The sequence below is a fragment of the Delphinus delphis genome, chromosome 15 (genome assembly GCF_949987515.2).
Source record: "Delphinus delphis chromosome 15, mDelDel1.2, whole genome shotgun sequence".
NCBI lineage: Eukaryota > Metazoa > Chordata > Mammalia > Artiodactyla > Delphinidae > Delphinus > Delphinus delphis.
Genome location: NC_082697.1, coordinates 17,922,224 through 17,944,983, shown reverse-complemented (window position 1 = coordinate 17,944,983; position 22,760 = coordinate 17,922,224). Strand labels below are relative to the sequence as shown.

At 42.2% G+C, this 22,760-nt stretch overlaps 1 long non-coding RNA gene across 1 annotated transcript in view; it reads left to right on the top strand.

Annotated features, from left to right (window-relative positions):
- Positions 1–7,824, top strand: part of LOC132438498 (uncharacterized) — a 123,176-nt gene extending 115,352 nt beyond the window's left edge. The window contains exon 4 of the long non-coding RNA XR_009522201.1: positions 7,789–7,824. This is a non-coding gene — a long non-coding RNA (uncharacterized lncRNA). The remainder of the gene's footprint in view (positions 1–7,788) is intronic.
- The last annotated feature ends 14,936 nt before the right edge of the window (positions 7,825–22,760 follow it).

The following is a 22,760-nucleotide window of genomic DNA, read 5'->3' as shown; positions in this document are numbered from 1 at the left end:
CTTTTTAAAAAGGCTTCTTCTGGGTCAGTGGTTGAGAGTCCGCCTGCCGATGCAGGGGACACGGGTTCGTGCCCCGGTCCGGGAAGATCCCACATTCCGCGGAGCGGCTGGGCCCATGAGCCATTGCCGCTGAGCCTGTGCGTCCGGAGCCTGTGCTCCTCAACGGGAGAGGCCACAACAGTGAGAGGCCCACGTACCACAAAAAAAAAAAAAAAAAAAAAAAAGGCTTCTTCTAATTATTTCCACGATTGTCAGTTTGCCTCCAAGACTGGTCAATCCAGTTTTTACTCCCTTCAGTCCTATAGAACATTGTCCATTTCTTACACCATCTTGAGCATTGTGTATCATCATAATTTTATCTTTGCTGATGGTCAGAATACCTCCTTTTGCTAACGAGGAGATAGAAGCTTGAACATGTACAGCCGTTGGCAAAATAAAGCAGAGGGAGCTCCGGGAATGGATCCTGACTCTAATTTCCTGCCCAGGACAGGGGGTAGAAAAAAGACAAAATCCAGCTGTGCCTGTCTTTTATATCCAGAATTGTGAATTCTAGAATTTGTTTATTCTGTCCAGCACTGACTGAGCTGAAATTTTGTGAAAGAGATGTCCTTGCCAGAGGGATGAATCAAACCTGCCAATATCTAAGCCTCATGCAGGACACAGGAGCTTGACAAATATTTTTTAGCCAAATGTGTTTTCTTAGCTGGAAGCCAGAGAACAATCAAGTTTCTCTTTTGCTGGCTGTGTAGCTCAGCGGGGTCCTAGGAGCTCTGGTCTCTGCCCAAATGTTTCTAGGATTTTCCTTCAGAAGCTGGCAGCAAAGGGACCACCCACCTATCCCAGTTAAGGTTATTGGTCTTTTGGAAGAAGAAATGTAACCACTTAAGTGCAGAAAGTAAAATAACAATTGAATGTTCATACTTCTGGTCCCATTTGAGCCTCACACCACCCTGTGAGCTAGGAATGATTATTGTTTCCCTTTCATAAATGAGTACACTGAGGGTTAAAAAAGGCTAGGGAAATTTTGTTGTTTTACACAGCTAGAAAGAGGCCTTCCCTGACCCCCTTCACCGTGTAACCTGCTGTCCCTGGCCAGTCACTATCAACGTTACTCTATTTTCTTAATATCACTGATCACAATGTGCAATTATTGCCGACTTTCTTTGTTTACTTACTGTGATAGACAGTCTCCAATATGGCGCCCAGTGATCCTCACCTTCCAGTATTCATGCCATTGTGCAGTCTCTTCCGACTTTGAATCATGCTGGTCTGTGTGACAGAATGTAGAAGAAATGATGTATGACTTTCAGGCTTACATCAGAAAGGGCATAACTCTGCCCTGCTTTGGGAATCCAGCAGCCTTGCCATGGGGACACTCAAGCATCTCAGGGAGAGACCCACATGAAGAGTAACTGGGGGCTCCTGCCAACAACCAGGATGAACTTGCCAGCCATGTGAATGGCCCACCTTGGGCATGGATCCAACAGTCCATGTGAAGGACTTCCCAGTGAAGCCTTCAGATGACTGCAGCCCAGATGACTCTAACTGCAATCTCACAAGAGACCTTCAGCGAGAACCACCCAGTCAAGCTGCTCCTGAGCGCCTGACCCATATGTGATCCCATTTGAGATACTGGAATTGAAAATGTAATACATAATAAATGTTTATTGTTGTTTGAAGCAATTTGTTAGACAGCAATAGATAACCTAAGACAATCTATTCCCCCCGGCAGACTGTAAACTCTGTGAAGTCAGGGCCCATGCTCTGATTCACCACTCTCACACCTAGAATGATGACAAGCACACAGCAGCAACTTAATACATATTTAGTAGCTGAAAATGGTAGAGAGAGGATGAAAATCTTCATGCTGTCTCCTCACCTCTGGCCCCTTCCCACAGCACTCTATTGCTTCTCTTTCCTCACAGAGTTGAGTCACACAGCCACCTGGGGGGTGGGCTTTTTCCTGTTGCCTACACAGCAATTCATAGTTAATTAAACCTTTGCATAAACGGAACAAGAGAGGATGTAAAAGTAATGAGCTGACAGCCCAGTGTGTATTATGTGGGGCTGAGGAGAGAATTTAATTTAGAGAAGAATTATGTAGAGGCGGAAGAGCAGTCCATTAAAACAAACCAACTGTCTGGAAAGAGAGAAAACAAAAATGGATTCTGCATCCTGTGAAATAAATAGCGAAGCTGCACATTCAGGGCACTTTGGGATCTTTAGAAATGAGACTGAGGATGAGTGGGAAAGGGACACGCTGGGTTGGGGGAGCAGAAGGGGGTCCTTTCAGTTCTCCCGTGTGAGTTGCAAGGTGTGTCTTGCTGGAGCTTAGTTCTCCTACTAGGATTGCTTTACTCACAACCTATGTCTTAGTGTGGGTTTCCCACAGAGTAGATTGTGAGCTGTGGATTCAAGTGCAAGCATTTTATTGGGAGTTGTAAAGAATACAAGTAGATGGGGAGTTAATCTAAAAAGGAAAGGTAGTAAATAGAGAATGAGTTATTAATCCAGCTACCATACTAGGTAACTGGAGATTAATTCCATGGGGGAAATTTTGAGAGACCTCGAAAAACACACACATCAGATTTATCTCAAAGGGTGAGGGAGCTGAGACAGTTACACCTCCACACTCATTAGGGGATGTTAACTCGGTGCTTGGTGGATTCTCACAGTGACAAAAAGCCTGAAGGCAGGCCACTGGCAGAGACGTAGTTGTCAGCGCTGGAAGTGAGGCTGATATGCACAGAAATGGTATGGGGTCTTGGGGATTATGGCCAGGGCATTGAAGAGAATTGGCTACCTCATTCCTGACTTCTGAAGAACTTTGCAAATTTGGCTTGTGGGCCCCCAGATTCCAAAGAACCAGAGGTGCTCACTGACTTCATTGGCCACCTCTATATCCTTAATCAAATCAGTTCCCAAGTTCTGCCACTACTCTTTTGTCATTTTTAATATTCTCTTCATTCTCATTATCTTACTTCATTTTACCTGGATCATTCATTCACTCCACAAAGACTTATTTCTTGCCCCCTAAGCGATGTGCTGGGGACACAGAGTGAACAAACCCAGATGTGGAAGTGACAGTCTGGCCTTTATTTTTATTTTAAAAATTTTATTTTTTAAAAAAATTATTTATTTTTGGCTGCGTTGGGTCTTTGTTGCTGTGCGTGGGCTTCCTCTAGTTGCGGCAAGAGGGGGCTACACTTTGTTGCGGTGCGCGGGCTTCTCACTGCGGTGGCTTCTCACTGCGGTGGCTTCTCTTGTTGTGGAGCATGGGCTTTAGGTGTGCGGGCTTCAGTAGTTGTGGCACGTGGGCTCAGTAGTTGTGGCTTGTGGGCTCTAGATCGCAGGCTCAGTAGTTGCGGTGCACGGGCTTAGTTGCTCCGCGGAATGTGGGATCTTCCCAGACCAGGGCTCGAACCCATGTCCCCTGCATTGGCAGGTGGATTCTTAACCACTACACCACCAGGGAAGTCCCCCAGCCTGGGCTTTAGAATCCATAGTAACTCTTTAACATTCTCCCAGAAGAAACAAGTTGGAGTACAGGATTTACCAAAACCATTCAACTGTGCAAGGCTCCCAAAACTTAGACTACAGGCCCAGAACATCCCAGGAGATAACAAGCTCCTAACTCAGTCATTCTGTCAGAGGTATTGCAGTAACAATGGTTTGGGGAAATCTAATCCTTTTTCTGATTTGTCTACAAGCTGAGTCCTCTTCCTTCTCTAATCCTAAAGTATTTACTGCAAGGAGGCACCAGCATGCTATCACCTTTGCAGAAGCTTTATGGGGTAGATATCAAATTAGTACCTTAAAATAAAGCCCAATTCATAATGATATCTGTGATATACACTGAAACTAAAAAGAAGTGAAGAAAACAACCATGTTGAATTTTTTAGAGACAAGTTAATGCCCAATTAATCAGCACATGTCAAGGGAAGAACACAATGTTCATTCGTTCATTCATTCATTCAGTGAAGAAACATTTATTAAACACTTATTATGTGCCAGGCTCTATGCTAAACACTGAAAATTAGCAATCAATAAAGCAAGATGACATCTGAGGTCAGGAGGGCCAGATCATGTAGGCTTTGGTGAGGCACTTGGATTTTGTTCTATGTGAGATGCTATGACCCCAGTTCTTCACTCCTCCTTATATGCGTGACTGTTGTCATGTAACTTAGTGAAGTAGGAGATAGATGGGCCCCTGGGCCAGAGAGCTTGTGTTTGTCAAATGGAGCAAAACTGAAGTTTTGTCCTTAGCTAGACAAGAACGATGCCCATTTCCCTTCCTCCATTGATATGGAGGGAATGAACTAGCAGTGGGGAATCTGTTGCAGCGAAAACAGAAATGAGACTTTTCTGATAAACAAGAAAAATAAGGAACCAGTGAACAGGCTGGGGAAACAACATAAACAGGCCTGTAAGAGTTAAGCAATCTTGATTATTCTTAGGCTGTTACTACTAACAAACACTTGTAGCTAGACTTGTCCTTCACAAAGCTGATTACCCTCTGACTCCATGTGAATTACCCTTTGCACCTGGCATTTCTTCTCCCCCTATACTCCCTTGTAGCACTCTTCATCTCAGAAAGAAGGTCATGGCTGATAACTTCAGGGAAATCAGACCCAGTTGCTGAGCCACCTGATGCCAGCTTTGGCCATGAATTTTCAGAAGAAAGAAATGCAAGACCTTCATTAATTTGAGCCTTATACCTACCCCAGACCACGAGACCCAGGCTATATAACCTTTCCCTATTCCCCAGGGAAGGGAGGGGCACAGTTCTTGAGATGCTAGCTTGTTGTGTTTCTCCCTTTGCCAGGCAAAGGTTAAAGCCGTTTTCCTCGTTCCTCCAAAACTCTGTCTCCATATTTCTTTTCAGCACCGGTGCACAGAGAGCCAAGATTTTGGCATCATTAGCACTGCCTTTCCATATGATTCTGGGCTTGGCCGTGCCACTTGCTTTCAACAATGGTATGTTAGCAAACAGAATTCAAGTGCAGGCTTGAGAAACACTTGCCTGATTAGGCTTACTCCCTCTTGCTCCTCTGCCTTGGCCAGCCTGCTGGAGGATGGAACTATGGAGCTGTGGCTGGGGCAATCCAATATCCCAGCTGAGGGATCTAACAACGTGCAGCTGACCCCTTGGGTATATTGCCTGAACCCAATCAAGATCAGCTGAGCCCAACCCAATCAGCAGAACCTCTCATATTCGTGGTTATATCCCACTGGGGTTTTGTGGTTGTTTGCTATCTAGTATTATTGAGGCGATAGATAACAGATACAGACGGAAAATCTTTGGAGGGTTTGAAGCTGAGAGAGAGATTGTCTTATCAGTGTTTTCAAAAGAATTCTCTGGTTGCAGTATAAATAATACATTATAATGTGGTAAGGATAGAATCAGGGAATTTAAAATTATTCCAATATCAAGGACAATCTTTGGGTGGACTCCGAGTAAGCACTGACATTTTCTTAACATTTTCATGAGAAAATAATAGTTTCATTTGGGGAGGTCCAGGACCTTGCAAGTATCATGATAGGATATTGAACACTTAAGCACTCCTATTTCAACTGCAGTCAATGTCTTTTACCTGGGATAACTTCCTTTAATTGTTAAACACCATTTCTTTGGAGAAAACTTCCCTGACACTCCCAGATGAGATTAGATCACCCTGTTGTAAAGCCTTCTCCCAACACTTACCATAACTGCGATACAAATTATATAATTTGTTTAATATCTACCTTATCTCACTGGAAGCTCCAGGAGGGCAGGGACCATGCCTGTCTTCTTTAGTTCTATATCCCTTGCACAGTGCCTAGCACACAGAGGGCTCTCAATAAATATTTATTATGTTAGTGATACACTGTAACTCCTATTAGAAAAGTTGCATACTATATTAGCTAGTGTAGGCTAGGCTGCAGTAATGAACACAATAAAATGTCTCTACAAATTTTTAATATATAATTTAAAATTTATAGAAAAGTCGCAAGAATTGAACAAAGGATTTCTGTATACTCTTAATCTGATTCTCCGGTTGTTACTATTTTATCATGTTTGCCTTATTCTTTTTCTCTGTGTCTCTCTGTATACTTTTCTGAACCATTTGAGAGTAAGCGCAGATAGCATGGCTAATTACTTCTAAATATTGCAATACTTCAGTGTGTATTTTCCCCAAACAAAGACTATTTTACCTGACCCCAGTAGAAATATAAAAACAATGACATTAACATTGATACAGTAATACTATGCAATCCACAGATTCATTCAAATCTTGCCAATTACCTCAATAAACATCCTTTATAAGCACCCTTGTGTTTCTGGTCCAGGATCCTGCATTGCATTTAGTTGTCACATCTCTTTAGTCCACTTCAGTCTGGAATAGTCCCTCAGTTTTTTGTCTTTCATATCTTTGTCTTTCATACCTTTGACATTTGTAAGGAGCACAGGCCAGATACTTTCTAGAATGTTACTCAGATTATACTTTCTAGAATGTTTCTCAGATTATTCCGTTTGTTGTTTCTTCACGATTAAACTCTGGTCATACATTCATTTGTAGACATTAAGCATTGTGAGTTCATGGTGACATCTCCAGTTCCAATCTAGTTCCTAGCCTCCCTCCTTTCCATATTTGTATGTTCCTTCTCTGACAGCGAGAAACCTGGCTTGCCTTATGCCCAATCTGGTCAGTTCTTTTCCCATCTCCCCTGTGTGCAACCAGTCTCCTGATTATACAGACCAGCTCCTCTGCCTTGATTCCTACACATGTCACCTTTATGGGCTGTGTCCTCCCCCCATTTCACTGTGGCCTTGCTGGACAACCGCTCTCCAGCACTGTCCCCCGCTGCCCCAGTTCCAACAGGCATGGCGTGAGCCCAGACCCCAATTTCTCAGTGGTCATGCAGGCTAAGTGAGCACCCTGACTCCAGACCCCCTCGCTGGTACTGCCAGGTGTTTACTTTTCACTCACATAACAGTCGTGGGCAGATGGAGAGTTCCATGGTGTTGGAGGAGGTCAGGAAGAGGACATGACCGCAGGTTGACTTGTGAGCTGGACCAGGGCAATCAGAGGCTCCTCCCCCTCCCCCCTCCCCCCTCCGTCCTTGGAATGTAAGTTCCGCCAGCCATTCCCACTGTGGGAGCCATTTTCAAGGATGCAGCCCTGAGAGAGTAAGGTGTTGAGACCATCTGGACGGTGTACGTGGTTGAACCCCATTAAGGCCTCTATTTAAACATTTAAGATTCTGATGGGCGGGTTCAGAGATCTTGCCGCGCTGGAGACAAGGCTCCTAAGTAAGTTTCCTTGCTTATTAAATCTGCTTCCTGCCAGTCTGGAGTGGCCACCTCCTTCTGCGGTCTGCCCTTGAATGCGGACGGGTTTCAGATTTCACCTGCGAAACTCCCGAGGCTCTGGACCAACAAAAATTAATTACACCGATAGCTTGAATTCGACAGGTGAATTTTGGTACGTGGGCCTCTCGCGTTGCGGAGCACAGGCTCCAGACGCGCAGGCTCAGCGGCCATGGCTCACGGGCCCAGCCGCTCCGCGGCACGTGGGATCTTCCCGGACCGGGGCACGAACACGTGTCCCCTGCATTGGCAGGCGGACTCTCAACCACTGCGCCACCAGGGAAGCCCTCTGGTTCACTTTTTACTGCAAACTTCCCATCTTTCCCTGTCCCCATCTCCTTTAATGCGAGAGACTCTTTAATCTGACCAATCCCCTGTGCAGGGTGGTTGCGTGTGGACTGCTGCCTTTAAAATTGCCTTTTAACTTTCTCTTCCAGGTTTAGGCAGCATGGAACAGTATTACCAAGACGGGATTTGGAGTCGCAGAGTTCTGGGTTCAAATTCCAGCAGCACTGCTTCCTGGCTGTGTGACCCTGGGTGAGTCACTTCCCTCTTCTGAACCTTATTTCCTTACCTGTAAAAAACAGTCTACTTCATAGAGTGGTGGTTAGGATTAGATAATATAATATGTAGAAAGTGCTCAATTCAATTCAATGCTGGCAGTTGCTCTCTTGCTCCTTTGTTGGTCCACTTGTTCTAATAAGGATGTTGGAATGTGCCATCCACATAGTAAACGTTTTAATATGTTGTCCAAATGCAATGGATTAAAAATTATGCTGAAAGCCCTCCCCTAACCTTGGCTGCCAGTAACTGACCCGTCCGCCCGTGAGCATGCACTCACCTGAACATGGGCAGGAATCTGCACCAGCCACCCTCCTTCAGAGCATCACACTGGCAGGCATCCCAGACTTTAGCTGCGGAGCAGTAGAGCAGCCAGTGTCTCCGGAGCCCCCAAGCAGGGCCAGCATCAGAGATGAGGGGTCTTTTAATTGAGACTCTGGCAGTGAATAAGATCTCATTATAAGGCAGACCTTGGAGCAAGTGTTTGAAGGCTTGGGGAGGGCAGGGTACTCCTGTTGGGAAGACCACTCTTGCCTCTCAGGACGCGGCTCTGATAGGTACCAAGGAGGCTGTCAAAACTCCCTCTGGGGCTCCCCTGGTGGTGCAGTGGTTGAGAGTCCGCCTGCTGATGCAGGGGACGCGGGTTCGTGCCCCGGTCCGGGAGGATCCCACATGCCGCGGAGCGGCTGGGCCCGTGAGCCATGGCCGCTGGGCCTGCGCGTCCGGAACCTGTGCTCCGCAACGGGAGAGGCTGCAACAGTGAGAGGCCCGCGTACCGCGAAAAAACAAAACAAAACAAAACAAAACTCCCTCTGAACTGGAAGTTGGACACAAGGACCAGTGTTTCCTGATAACCAACCACCCGTACAGGTCTAACTGCCTGGCTCCCTCCTTGGAGCTGGTGCCTGTGTCTCCCCTTCCTGCCCACCCCCCTTTAACCTGGGGGCAGGGTGGAGAGAGAGGACTTGGGGAGCCCCAGCCCTTACTGGAGTATCAGCACATGCTGGCTAAGGCTGGAAGTTACATGCACCCTCCGACGCTGCCCATGAGCTACGCAGAGATCGTGGATTGATTTTTAGATGATGAACCATTTAATGGGCCTCCTCAGGTGTGAGTGGGAAAACTCAGGACCACCGGATTTGAACCTGGCTTAATGGGGTGGTTTGGGCTGATGACTCACCTTTCTTCCATGCTGGGGGCTTCTGTGCAGAGAAAGCAGCAGGCAAATTCACCTCATAGGCTGACTTGAAATTACCGTGGCCACCGACAGTTACACTGAGCTGAGTGAAAAGGCAGGCCCTCGTTGCCTTGTGAACCTGGCGGTGTTGATATGGAAACCAGAATTCTGCTATCCCTCTGGTTCCCTGGGGGCAGGAGGTGTCTGCTGGGAGTAGAGGGGCCAGGCCAGACTGGGGGTGTGCAGGTAAAGAGGTAGAAAACACGAGCTTTGGTAGGTGAGGTTAGGAGATGAGCTGGGAAAATCCCTCTTCCTGAGGTGGAGACTGAGTCTCCATTCTCAGCTGGGCTCAGACTTGAGCCGCCAGGAACCCTTCCTCCTGGAGATGTGCCCCTCCCCGGGGTTCAGAGCTGGCTGGGGCCAGGGTGGTGTCTTATGTATTCCCTCAGCAGAAATCAACAGTTTAGCTTAGCCAAGAAGACTCCTAGAAGCATGGGGTCCTGGCTGACTTCAACCCTTAGCTAAGTCTGCGGCAACACAGAGCAGCAGCAGGACTTGTGAGCTAGTTGTGCTCTGACTTGTACACGTTTGGACCTCTCATGTTTCCCTGACATGAAAAATGGCATGAACGACGATAATACTATTCCCATTTACCAATAAGGCTCTTTTATTTATTTTTTTTGCGGTACGCGGGCCTCTCACTGTTGCGGCCTCTCCCGTTGCGGAGCACAGGCTCTGGACGCGCAGGCTCAGCAGCCACGTATCACGGGCCCAGCCGCTCCGTGGCATGTGGGATCTTCCTGGACCGGGGCACGAACCCGTGTCCGCTGCCTCGGCAGGCGGACTCCCAACCACTGCGCCACCAGGGAAGCCCCTATAAGGCTCTTTTGAAGGTGAAACATAATAATGACCTGTGGAAACATCTTATAGACTTTGCTGTCTTCAGACCCAGGAGGCTTGGAGGACCTCCACTTCAGGAGCAGTGGCTGCTGGTGGCCCCTGCTCCTAGTGGAAAATGCAAGGGTCTAATCTGGAGACCTAAGGCTGGCTTGATGCATCTTCTGTTTCCTGCTTTCTCTATTTCTCTGTGTTATCGTAGGTCAGCTCCCCTGGCCCCAACTAAATTGTCAACTCTGTGTGAGGTGGGGACCATATCTCACTCGTTTCTGCAGCTTGGTTCCTCATCCTGCCCCTCACTCTTTCCTACCCTGTGCCCTTTCTGGGGCGAATACAGAATATGATCCCTGGTGGGAATGCGACGATTATTACTTGTATCTATGGCATTTTAAAATCTAACCAAGATTCATAATTATCTCATTGTCTCTGGCTCTTGTCTCTTTTGAGGGGGCCTCCCAGGAGCAGAGCCTGAGAGGATTCGAGGCCAAGGACTGTGTTTAGGAAGTGATCCCAGAAGCACCAGTAGGGGAGGGAAAGCGAGACGGGGGATGGGGGGAAAGATGGCAGTAAAGGGTGCAGGGTTGAGAAAATTACCACTGTGGGCAGCTGGGGCTCGGCCCTGCTGGGGTCTCTGGGAGCCAGTGCAGAACAAGCCTCATTGTTGCTCTCCCTCCCCCAAGGAACAAGGGAGCTGGGGTAGTTATCTCTTAATGCCCATCAGTATTGGAGAAGGTCCCTGAGAGGACATGACTGTAGGTTGACCCTTGAGCTGGACCCGGGCAATTAGAGGCTCCTCACCCCTCCCCTGTCCTTGGAATGTGCGTTCTGCCCACTGTTCCCACAATGGGAGCTGTTCCAAGGACACAGCCTTGAGAGAGTAGTGTGTGTTTAGATCATCTGGATGGTGGTGTGTGACTGAGCCCCGCTAAGGCCTCGACATAAGCTTTAAGATTCTGGTGGGTGGGGAAGGAGATCCACCATCTTGCAGCGCCCAAGACAAGCCTCGTGTATAAGTTGCCTTGCCACCTGCCAGTCTGGGGCGGTCTCTCCTTACCCTCTGTGTACAAGGACTAGTTGCAGATTTCACCCTGGAAGCTCCCAAGTTTGCAAACCTACAGTCAGGTCAAGGGCTGTTGGGGACATTAAGTCCCTGGGCTGGGCTGTAGTTCCTGAACTGCAGGGGCTGTCAGAAGCACTTGGTGGCGGTGGTGGTGGTGTGGGGGAGGGGAGTGTGTGTTAAAAGTGCAGATTCAGGCTTCCAACCTGGAGGTGTCTAACTTGGGAGGCATAAGGGGGCCTGGAAATCTGCATTTCTAAGAACACCCGCCCCCCCCCCCCCCCCGCAGGTGATTCTGATGACTCTTCTTTAAGACAGAAGGGTCATTTGTCTAGAGCGCTTTGCTTCAAGCAATGGTCAGCAAACGTTCTCTGTAAAGGAATGTATAGTGAAGATACTAGGTCACGTGGTCTCTGCAGCGGGCCGCTACTCAACTCTGCTATTGCCATGTGCAAGCAGCCACAGACAATATGTAAACGAGTGGGTGTGGCTGTGCTACAATCAGGCTTTATTTACGAAAACAGGGGGCAGGCTGGGTTGGGTCTATGGGTCCTGGCTTGCCAATCCTAGGTTAGAGGAAAGAACATGGACTTCAGAATTAGACTCAAGTTTGCCTCCTGGCTTTGCTACCAATCAGCTGTGCAATTTCTAGGGGAGTCACGGTTTCTCTGACGCTCACGTTCCTCATCTGGATAATGCAGATGATAATTGCCAACTCGCCGAGTTGTTTTGAGGATAAATAGCATATACATAATTCCTGCTATATTGAGGGACTTAACCATGGCAGATTTCCCTATCTCCCCCTCCACTTCCTCCATGCCTGAAAGCCCATGGCTGATTTGCTTGGTGGGTAACTCACCAGGTGAACAAGGCTGAATGTGTAAGCTTAGACCCATGTGATTCCTCATAACTCTGCCTCCAGGGCCACTGAGATGACCCCCTTGGTCCAGGCCATCAGTTCAGATCTGAGGTAGATGGCAGGCAGAGATGCTACAGGTGAGAAGGTAGTCTGATGATGCCTGGATCTGAGCCACACACTGTTTTACAAGAATCTCAACCACTCAGTTTGGCTCTGAGCTGCCCAGACAAGTGGGAAGGCATGTCAGTGACATGAACCACAGGAACCATGGAGGAAACACAGACCAGCCCCTCAGGAGAGTTACACCGCTCGTCCTAACAATGAAGGCATGCTGGATAAGGCCCCTAGCCCTATCATCAGATCAAAGACAATACTGGATTTCACGGGCTTTTCCTTAAGTCCCATAGGATAGGAAAGTGGGCTGGATGCCAAAGTGAAGTTCAATAAAAGCAATTCTTTGAGGGCCGAATCAGCATGGTCCTTTCATTCTCTGATGATGTGGCCTTACTCAGGGATGTCACTTAGAATACCAGGAGGATAGAATGGGTGCTGTAGCCTTCAGACGCTGTTCCACAAATACTGCGCTCTTGATAATGACTGAGTGGCAGTGAGTTGGAAGTCAATTATTTGGGAAGTGACGATTTTATGAAGCTCATTAAGGACAGAGCTGTGTGCTTTCGACTGTCCACTGGGCTGGGGCAGCCTGATGAACTCTAATGAAGGTGCAGGATCTTTTCAAGGATCCAGGCCTAAATAAAAGGCGGCCCCCCTCCCTAGTGAGGTAAGCCTAGGACATTCCTGTTGGCAGGGTCAAGGGTCTTAGACCACCCTTATAATTTTACGCGATTGTAAACATGGGGCTTATGAAATGTCCAATTCAGACATAAGAGATTTCAAAACATCTAACTTTAAACAAAGTAACTTTCTAGGGAATCTTCCAAGATAAACTGGTTTTGAAATATGTAAATGCATTCACGTGTATGAGTTGCGTTGACTTGTATGAGTTAACTTTTATTATGTAACAAAGTACCCAGTACTTTAGTGTGTAAAATTGACAAGCGTTTACTTAGCTCACAGTTTACAGGTATGCAGGGCCCAGTGAGCCTTTTTTCTGGTCTCTGCTGGGCTCAGTCATGTGTCTGCAGTTGACTGCTAGGCGGGCTGGGAGCCGACGGGTCGGGGATGGCTTCATCTGGGATGCTTTCTTTTGTTTCACGTGGTCTCTCATCCTCCAGCGGACTGAGTGTTGTTCACACGGGGTCTGGTCAGGGTTCCAATAAGAAACTATGAAGTCTTGAGACCTTGTCTTGGCATTGGCGCAGCATCACTTCTGCCATGTTCTTTTATTTCATTTTTTAAATTGAAATGATTAGTTTGAGATAATTGTAGATTTATATGCAGTTGCAAGAAATAATACAGAGAGATCCGTGAACACTGTATCCAGTTTCCCGTGGTAATGGCTTACAAAACTATAGTACAATGCTACAACCAGGATACTGACCTTGATACATGTCCAACACCACAAAGATCCATCCATTTTTTTCTCTTTTTTAAATTGAAGTCTAGTTGATGTACAATATTATATGTTACAGGTGGACAATATAGTGATTCACAGTTTTAAAGGTTATACTCCATTTATAGTTATTATAAAATATCAGCTATACTCCCCGTGTTGTACAATATATCCTTGTAGTTTATTAATCCCCTCCCCCTATTCTGCCCCTCCCCCCTTCCTTCTCCCCACTGGTAAGAACTAGTTTGTTTTCTGTATCTGTGAGTCTGTTTCTTTTTTGTTATATTCACTAGTTTGTTGTATGTTTTAGATTACACATATGAGTGATATTATATGATATTTGTCTTTCTCCATCTGACTTATTTCACTTAGCATAATGTCCTCCAAGTCCATCTGTGTTGCTTCAAATGGCAAAATTTCATTCTCTTTTATGGCTGAGTAATATTCCATTGTCTATATAACCACATTTTCTTTATGCATTCATCTGTTGATGGACACTTACATTGCTTCCATATCTTGGCAATTTTAAATAATGCTGCTGTGAACATTGGGGTGTATCTTTTTGAGTATTGGGGTATCTTTTTGAGTTAGTATTTTTGTTTCTTTCAAAAATCCATTTATTTTATAACCATGTCCACTTCCCTCCTTCCCTCATCCCTTCCTTTATCCCTGGCAACCACTAATCTGTTCTCAATTTCTATAATTTTGTCATTTTAAGAATGTTATATAAATGGAACCATAAATTATGTAATACTTTGGGATTGACTTTATGCACTGAGTATAATTCAATAGAGAGTCATTAAGGTTGTTACATGAATTAATAATCGTTGTTATTTTTTACTATTATTTATTTATTAATATCTTTATTGGAGTATCATTGCTTTACAACAGTGTGTTAGTTTCTGCTTTATAACAAAGCGAATCAGCTATACATATACATATATCCCCATATCTCCTCCCTCTTGCATCTTCCTCCCATCCTCCCTATGCCACCCCTCTAGGTGGTCACAAAGCACTGAGCTGATCTCCCTGTGCTATGCAGTGCTTCCCAATAGCTAGTTTTTTACATTTGGTAGTATATATAAGTCCGTGTCACTGCCACTCTCTCACTTCGTCCCAGCTTACCCTTACCCCTCCCCGTGTCCTCAAATTGATTCTCTACGTCTGTGTCTTTATTCCTGTCCTGCCCGTAGGTTCTTCATAACCATTTTTTTTTTTAGATTCCATATGTATGTGTTAGCATACGGTATTTGTTTTTCTCTTTCTGACTTACTTCACTCTGTATGACAGACTCTAGGTCCATCCACCTCATTACAGATAACTCAATTTCGTTTCTTTTTATGGCTGAGTAATATTACATTGTATGTATGTGCCACATCTTCTTTATCCGTTCATCTGTCGATGGACATTAAGGTTGCTTCCATGTCCTGGCTATTGTAAATAGAGCTGCAATTAACATTGTGGTACATGACTTTTTTGAATTATAGTTTTCTCAGGGTATATGCCTAGTACTGGGATTGCTGCATCATGTGGATTTCTATTTTTAGTTTTTTAAGGAACCTCCATACTTTTCTCCATAGTGGCTGTATCAATTTACATTCCCACCAACAGTGCAAGAGGGTTCCCTTTTCTCTACACCCTCTCCAGCATTTATTGTTTATAGATTTTTTTGATGATGGCCATTCTGACTGGTGTGAGGTGATATCTCATTGTAGCTTTGATTTTCATTTCTCTAATGATTAGTGATGTTGAGCATTCTTTCATGTGTTTGTTGGCAGTCTGTATATGTTCTTTGGAGAAATGTCTATTTGGATCATCTGCCCATTTTTGGATTGGGTTGTTTGTTTTTTGATATTGAGCTGCATGAGCTGCCTGTAAATTTTGGAGATTAATCCTTTGTCAGTTGCTTCATTTGAAAATATTTTCTCCCATTCTGAGGGTTGTCTTTTGGTCTTGTTTATGGTTTCCTTTGCTGTGCAAAAGCTTTGAAGTTTCATTAGGTCCCATTTGTTTATTTTTGTTTTTATTTCCATTACTCTAGGAGGTGGGTCAAAAAGGATCTTGCTGTGATTTATGTCATAGAGTGTTCTGCCTATGTTTTCCTCTAAGAGTTTGATAGTTTCTGGCCTTACATTTAGGTCTTTAATCCATTCTGAGTTTATTGTTGTGTTAGGGAGTGTTCTAATTTCACTGTTTTATGTATAGCTGTCCAGTTTTCCCAGCACCACTTGTTGAAGAGGCTGTCTTTTCTCCATTGTCTATTCTTGCCTCTTTTATCAAAAATAAGGTGACCATATGTGCGTCGGTTTATCTCTGGGCTTTGTATGCTGTTCCATTGATCTATATTTCTGTTTTTGCAACAGTACCATACTGTCTTGATTACTGTAGCTTTGTAGTATAGTCTGAAGGCAGGGAGCCTGATTCCTCCTACTCCGTTTTGCTTTCTCAAGATTGCTTTGGTATTTGGGGTCTTTTGTGTTGCCATACAAACTGTGAAATTTTTTGTTCTGGTTCTGTGAAAAATGCCATTGGTAGTTTGATAGGGATTGCATTGAATCTGTAGATTGCTTTGGGTAATATAGTCATTTTCACAATATTGATTCTTCCAATCCAAGAACATGGTATATCTCTCCATCTGTTTGTATCATATTTAATTTCTTTCATCAGTGTCTTATAGTTTTCTGCATGCTGGTCTTTTGTCTCTTTAGGTAGGTTTGTTCCTAGATATTTTATTATTTTTGTTGTAATAGTAAATGGGAGTGTTTCCCATTTACTATTATTAATTTCTCTTTCAGATTTTTCATCATTAGTGTATAGGAATACAAGAGATTTCTGTGCATTAATTCTGTATCCTGCTACACTACCAAATTCACTGATTAGCTCTAGTAGTTTTCTGGTAGCATCTTTAGGATTCTCTATGTATAGTATCATGTCATCTGCAAACACTGACAGTTTTACCTGTTCTTTTCTGATATGGATTCCTTTTATTTCTTTTTCTTCTCTGATTGATGTGGCTAAAACTTCCAAAACTGTGTTGAATAATAGTGGTGAGAGTGGGCAACCTTGTCTTGTTCCCGATCTTAGAGGAAATGGCTTCAGTTTTTCACCATTGAGAATGATGTTGGCTGTGGGTTTGTCATATATGGCCTTTATTATGTTGAGGTAGGTTCCCTCTATGCCTACTTTCTGGAGAGTTTTTAATCATAAATGGATGTTGAATTTTGTCGAAAGCTTTTTCTGCATCTATTGAGTTGATCATATGGTTTTTATCCTTCAATTTGTTAATAATGGTGTATCACATTGTTTGATTTGTGTATATTGAAGAATCCTTGCATTCCTGGGATAAACCCCACTTGATCATGGTGTATGATTCTTTTAATGTGCTGTTAGATTCTGTTTGCTAGTATTTTGTTGAGTATTTTTATATCTATGTTCATCTGACATTGGCCTGTAGTTTTCTTTCTTTGTGACATCTTTGTCTGGTTTTGGTATCAGGGTGTTGGTGGCCTCGTAGAATGAGTTTGGGAGTGTTCCTCCCTCTGCTATATTTTGCAAGAGTTTGAGAAGGATAGGTGTTAGCTCTTCTCTAAATGTTTGATACAATTTGCCTGTGAAGCCATCCGGTCTTGGGCTTTTGTTTGTTGGAAGATTTATAATCACAGTCTCAATTTCAGTGCTTTTGATTGGTCTGTTTATGTCTTCTATTTCTTCCTGGTTCAATCTTGGAAGTTTGTGCTTTTTGCGAATTTTTCCATTTCTTCCAGGTTGTGCATTTTATTGGCATAGAGTTGCTTGTAGTAATCTCTCATGATCCTTTGTATTTCTGCAGTGTCTGTTATTACTTCTCCTTTTTCATTTCTAATTCTATTGATTTGAGTCTTCTCCCTTTTTTTCTTGACGAGTCTGGCTTATGGTTTATCTATTTTGTTTATCTTCTCAAAGAACCAGCTTTCAGTTTTATTGATCTTTGCCATTGTTTCCTTTTTTTTTTCATATATTTCTGATCTGATCTTTATGGTTTCTTTTCTTCTGCTAACTTTGGGGTTTTTTGTTTTTCTTTCTCTAATTGCTAAGGTGTAAGGTTAGGTTATTTATTTGAGATGTTTCTTGTTTCTTGAGGTAGGATTGTATTGCTATAAACTTCCCTCTTAGAACTGCTTTCGCTGCATCCCATAGGTTTTGGGATGTCGTGTTTTCACTGTTATTTGTTTCTAGGTATTTTTTGATTTCCTCTTTGATTTCTTCAGTGATCACTTCGTTATTAAGTGTGTGTTGTTTAGCCTCCATGTGTTTGTATTTTTTACAGATCTTTTCCTATAATTCATATCTAGTCTCATAGCTTTGTGGTCGAAAAAGATACTTGATATGATTTCAATTTTGTTAAATTTACCAAGACTTGGTTTGTGACCCAAGATATGATCTATCCTGGAGAATGTTCCATGAGCACTTGAGAAGAATGTGTATTCTGTTGTTTTTGGATGGAACGTCCTATAAATATCAATTAAGTCTATCTTGTTTAATGTATCATTTAAAGCTTGTTTTTCCTTATTTAGTTTCATTTTGGATGATCTGTCCATTGGTGAAAGTGGGGTGTTAAAGTCCCCTACTGTGGTTGTGTTTCTGTTGATTTCCCCTTTTATGGCTGTTAGCATTTACCTTATGTATTGAGGTTCTCCTATGCTGGGTGCATAAATATTTACAATTGTTATATCTTCTTCTTGGATTGATCCCTTGATCATTATTTAGTGTCCTTCTTTGTCTCTTGTAATAGTCTTTATTTTAAAGTCTATTTTGTCTGATATGAGAATTGCTACTCCATCTTTCTTTTTATTTCCACTTGCATGGAATATCTTTTTCCATCCCCTCACTTTCAGTCTGTATGTGTCCCTAGGTCGGAAGCGTGTCGCTTGTAGACAGCATATATACGGTTCTTATTTTTGTATCCATTCAGCCAGTCTATGTCTTTTGGTTGGAGTATTTAATCCATTTACATCTAAGGTAGTTATCGATATGTATGTTCCTATTACCATTTTCTTAATTGTTTTGGATTTCTTATTATAGGTCTTTTCCTTCTCTTATGTTTCCTGCCTAGAGAGGTTCCTTTAACATTTGTTATAAAGCTGGTTTGGTAGTGCTGAATTCTCTTAGCTTTTGCTTGTCCCTAAAGGTTTTAGTTTCTCCATAGAATCTGAATGAGATCCTTGCCTGGTAGAGTGATCTTGGTTGTAGGGTTTTCTCCTTCATCACTTTAAATATGTCCTGCCACTGTCTTGTGGCTTGCAGAGTTTCTGCTGAAAGATCAGTTGTTAACCTTATGGGGATTCCCTTATATGTTATTTGGTGTTTTTCCCTTGCTGCTTTTAATATTTTTTCTTTGTATTTAATTTTTGATAGTTTGATTGATATGTGTCTTGGTGTGTTATTCTTTGTTATTGTTGAGTAGTATTCCATGGTATGGATGTGTCACAGTTTGTATAGCTGTTGACTCATTGAAGGACCTCTGGGTTGTTTCCAGTTTTTGTCTATCATAAATAAAACCTCCATAAACTTTTGCATGTATATTTTTATGTGAATGTAAATTTTTACTTCTCTTGGATTAATGCCCAGTTGTATAATTGCTAGGTTGTATGGCAGTTATATTTTCGGTGTTTTTTTTCAAAGAGACTGCCAAAGACATGTAGGATTCCCATATAGAATCTATTGACACCCAAGTTCCCGTCCCACATTCCTTTGATAAATGCAAGGTGCCAGGCCAACCTAGATTCAAAGAGTGAAAGAACAGACTCTATCTCTTGATGATAGAGCTTCAAAGTGACACTGAAAAATGATGTGGATACAGGGAGGAAATAATTGTGATCCCTTGCTTTAATGATTCTGGTTATTTGTGGGAATAACTACCAAAAGCTATTGGTAGTTACCAAAAGAATGGCTTTGATTTGGAACAGTTGATATTAAGTTATTTTTGCTGTCAGTGATTTCAGCAGGGACAGTTGTACAATAAGAGCTCTTAGTATGGTGACATCAAAACCACATTATCAATTTACAAAAGAATGTCTATCTTTTTGCCCTCGGTACCTAGTAGATATATGTCTATTTCACCCAAAGGCAGATTTAAATTACTGAAATACAAGTCAAAAAGAAAGATGGCTAGACCGTATCCTGTTTTGTTCCCCAGTGAAAATTATATTCATTCTGTTGACCCGACCCTCATATTGATAGTATTAGGGACTGATTCTACATGAGCATAAATAAATAGAGATATATACTAATCTTATGTAGTCAATGGCCAGTTCCTATATACAGAGGAAAGGGCAACAAAAACTGCAAACAGTCATATATTATATTACCAGATTTCCCAAAGGGTGGTCTTACCAGATTTCTGTACTAGGTGTTAAAGAGTGTAGTCAATGTAGAATAAATGGACTCAGTGATTATGTCTCATAAGAATATTGGCCTGCAAAGATGATAGGGGCCCATATTTTCAAGGGTAAGAAGAGTAAAGTAGATTGGTAAGAGTGAGTTTTCTAATCAGAGCAGCCTCAAACGGTCCTGGAAGCAAGAGATATTCCATAAGTATTTTTTAGAGTTTTAGCTTTTCAATGAATTTTATTTTGTGAAGGAATATAGTGAGGAAACAGGCAGAAAGAACACCTGGATCAGAAGTTCAAGGCACTTGACTTTGTTTTTAAAGGAAAGCATCACCCACTGTTTTGGCTTCCATGTCTCTTGTATTGAAAACCCATCTTGGGTTATCGTGACACAGGTTTCCCATTGTGCCTATTTTAGGATCCCGTGTTCTGCTTTTTCCTGCTCTCCAAATGTAGCTCTCATCTCTTCCCAAGATGCATGCACTTCCATGAGTGTGTGCTTTCCTTTTCTTTTTATAAAATGATTTGATTTAAGTCCAAAAGAGCACAATTCAGTTTCACTCGTTATGACCAGAAAAATAATTTTGAATCTTATGGCATAAATATCCATATATTAGTTATACACAGGAAACATAACCTTACAAAATGTATCTGCCAAGTAAAAAGTATCAATTGTTGTAGCTGTTATCATTAACATATACCACTTGTTGTGAATCTATTCTATGCTCATTACTATTTTCTTAAAATTTTTTATTGAAATATAACTGAATTATAATATTATAGTAGTTTCAAGTATAAACATAATAATTCCATATTTTTATAGATTACACTCTATACAAAGTTATTATAAAATGTTGACTATGTACCCTGTGCTCCACATTATATCCTTGTAATTTATTTATTTTATACCTAGTAGTTTGTACCGCTTAATACCCTTGACCTATTTCCCGCCTCCCCCCCACTCCCCTGAGGTAACTGGTAGTTTGGTCTCTGTATGTGTGAATCTGTTTCTGTTTGTTATGTTTGTTTATTTGTTTTATTTTTAAGTTTCCACATATAAGTGAAAACATGCAGTATCTGTCTTTCTCTGTCTGACTTATTTCACTTAGACATAATACCCTCTAGGTCAATGCACATTGTTGCAAATAGCAAATTTTCATTTTTTATGGTTGACTAGTATTCCATTGCATGTATATGTATATATACATACCACATCTTCTTAATCCATTCATCTGTTGATGAACACTTGCTTCCATATCTTGGCTGTTGTTAATAATGCTGCTATGAACATTGTGGTGTATATATCTTCTTGAATTAGTGTTTTTGTTTTCTTTGGATAAATACCCAGGAGTGGAATTGCTGGATTGTATGGTAGTTGGTAGTTATATTTTTTGAGGAACTTCCATACTGTTTTACATAGTGGCTGTACCAATTTACATTCCCACCAACAGTGCACAAGGGTTCCCTTTTTTCCATATCTTCACGAACACTTCTTATTTGTAGTCTTTTTGACAGTAGCCATTCTGCAAGGTGTGAGCTGTTATCTCATTATGGTTTTGATTTGCATTTCCCTGATGATTAGTGATGTTGAACATCTTTTCATGGGCCTGTTGGCCATGTGCATGTCTTTGGAAAAGTGCTTGTTCAGGTCATCTGCCTATTTTTTAAATTGCATTTTTTTTGACATTGAGTTTTATGAGTTCTTTATGTATTTTGGATATTAACCCTTTATCAGCTATATCACTTATAAATATCTTTTCCCATTCAGTAGCTTGCCTGTCTGTTTTGTTTATGGCTTCCTTCACTGTGCAAAAGCTTTTATATTTGATTAGGTCCCATTGTTTATTTTTGCTGTTATTGCCCTTGCCTGAGGAGGCAGATCCAATAAATACTACTAAGACCAACGTTTAAGATCGTACTGCTTATGTTTTCTTCTAGGAGTTTTATGGTTTCAAACCTTACATTTAAGTCTTTAATTTGTTTTAAGCTAATTTTTGTATATGGTATGGGAAAACTTCCAGTTTCATTCTTTTACATGTAGCTGTCCAGTTTTCCCAGCACCACTTATTGAAGAGACTCTATTTTCCCTATTGTATATTTTTGCCTCCTTTGTTGTAGATTAATTGACCATATGTTTATAGGTTTATTTCTGAACTCTCTATTGTGTTCCATTGATCTATGTATCTGTTTTTGTGTCAGTGCCATACTGTTTTGATCACTGTAGCTTTGTAGTATAGTCTGAAGTCAGGGAGGGTGATACCTCCAGCTTTGTTCTTTTTACTCAAGATTGCTTTGGCTGTTTATTGTGGTTCTATACAACTTTTAGGATTATTTGTTCTAATTCTGTGAGAAATGCCATTGGTATTTTAATAGGGATTGCAGTGACACTTTATATTGATTTGGGTAGTATGGACATTTTAACACTATTAATCCTTCTAATCCATGAACACAAAATATATTTCCATTTATTTGTAATGTTTTACTCTCTCCTTTCACATTTTATATTTTGGTATCATATTTTACATCTTTATGTGTATCCTTTAACTGTGTATTGTAGTTATAGTTGACCTTACAATTATTGTCCTTTAATTTTTGTACTAGTTTAAGTGGTTGATTCACTGCCTTTGTTGTATATTTACCTTTACCAGTGAGATTTTTTTCCTTCATGTATTTTCTTATTTCTTGTTATGGCCTTTTCTTTTTTGCTTAAAGAAGACCCTTTAATATTTCTTGTAGGGCTGATTTAGTGGTGATGATTTAGTTTTTGCTTGTCTGGGAAACTCTTTATCTTTCCTTCAGTTCTGAATGATAAGCTTGCTGGGTATAGTATCCTTGGTTGTAGGTTTTTCCCCCCACAGCACTTTAAATATATCATGCCACTCCCTTCTGGCTTGCAAAGTTTGTGCTGAATAATCAGGTGATAGCCTTATAGGAGTTCTGTTGTATGAAACACTGTTTTTCTCTTCCTGCCTTTAAA